We start from the raw sequence: 544 nt of genomic DNA, 5'->3' as shown, positions 1-544 counted from the left end.
CACTACCAAAGCCTGGCAGAGATCTGATGCAGCCGACCAGCTACAGACCATTCAGCTTGCTATCCACGTTATCAAAACTTCTTCAATGGCTCATCGTTGTCAGACAGAAACAACCAATTCTGGACAATGACGTTATCAGATCTGATCAGTTTGTCTTCGAACTGAAACTGTTTACCAAAATCCAGTTTCTACGAATGGCGGACTACATTGTTTACAATCTTAATGTATTAAGCTATATGGTCGCATTTTCTTGATATAGAGAAGGCTTATGCTCGTGTATGGAAGGACAAATTACTGGTCAAACTTCATCACTTGGGAACAATTCCGCCCTACTGCTTCCATCCCATTGACAGTTTCCTCCGGCATCGACAACTCTTGGTTAAGATGGAAGGGCATCGGTCTAGCTTGAAACAGGCATCCCCCAGGGAATGGTACTGTCACTATTACTATTCGTCGTCTACGTGAAAGATTTCCCGACTCTTCCGTGGGTGGTACTGGCCCAATTCGGTGGTGATGCCACCCTACCAACTAGCAGTCATCAAGT

This window comes from Schistocerca cancellata, chromosome 2, assembly GCF_023864275.1.
Source record: "Schistocerca cancellata isolate TAMUIC-IGC-003103 chromosome 2, iqSchCanc2.1, whole genome shotgun sequence".
Lineage (NCBI taxonomy): Eukaryota > Metazoa > Arthropoda > Insecta > Orthoptera > Acrididae > Schistocerca > Schistocerca cancellata.
Note: the sequence above shows the minus strand (reverse complement) of the source record.